Source organism: Brassica oleracea, chromosome C4 (genome assembly GCF_000695525.1).
Source record: "Brassica oleracea var. oleracea cultivar TO1000 chromosome C4, BOL, whole genome shotgun sequence".
NCBI classification, from domain to species: domain Eukaryota; kingdom Viridiplantae; phylum Streptophyta; class Magnoliopsida; order Brassicales; family Brassicaceae; genus Brassica; species Brassica oleracea.
The window spans coordinates 29,250,992-29,251,642 of NC_027751.1; positions in this window are offsets into that span (position 1 = coordinate 29,250,992).

Sequence of the window (651 nt, forward strand, 5' to 3'; positions counted from 1 at the left end):
GTTAAACGAACCATCCCGATACATCGTATCGAGAAACCAAGCATCAATATTCCTATCGACCAAACCCTCGTTGCCCCGATCATCGAACCCGCTACTCCAGATGACGACGGATTTGGTCCTGATTGGAGAACTGAGTTTATCGACTACCTCTCGAAGGGAGAACTCCCAAACGACAAATGGGAAGCTCGCCGACTAAAAACACGCAGCGCCCATTACGTCGTTCTTGACGATGAACTACACCGCTGGACCGCGAGTAAAGTACTCCTAAAATGCATTCATGGCGACGAGACAGCAAGGGTTATGGCAGAGACGCACGAAGGCGCTGGCGGAAATCATTCGGGCGGACGTGCATTAGCGATCAAAGTAAGGAGCTTGGGATTCTTCTGGCCAACAATGAACGCAGACTGCGAGTCTTACGCGAGAAGCTGCGACAAGTGCCAACGGCACGCACCTAGTATCCATTGTCCAACCGAAATGTTACGAACAACCACCGCTCCATACCTGTTCATGCGATGGGCAATGGACATCATTGGACCACTTCCATGTTCCCGCCAAAGACGCTTCATCCTCGTCCTCACCGACTACTTTACCAAATGGATCGAAGCTGAAGCATACGCTCAAGTCACGGACAAAGAAGTCCGCGGTTTCGTC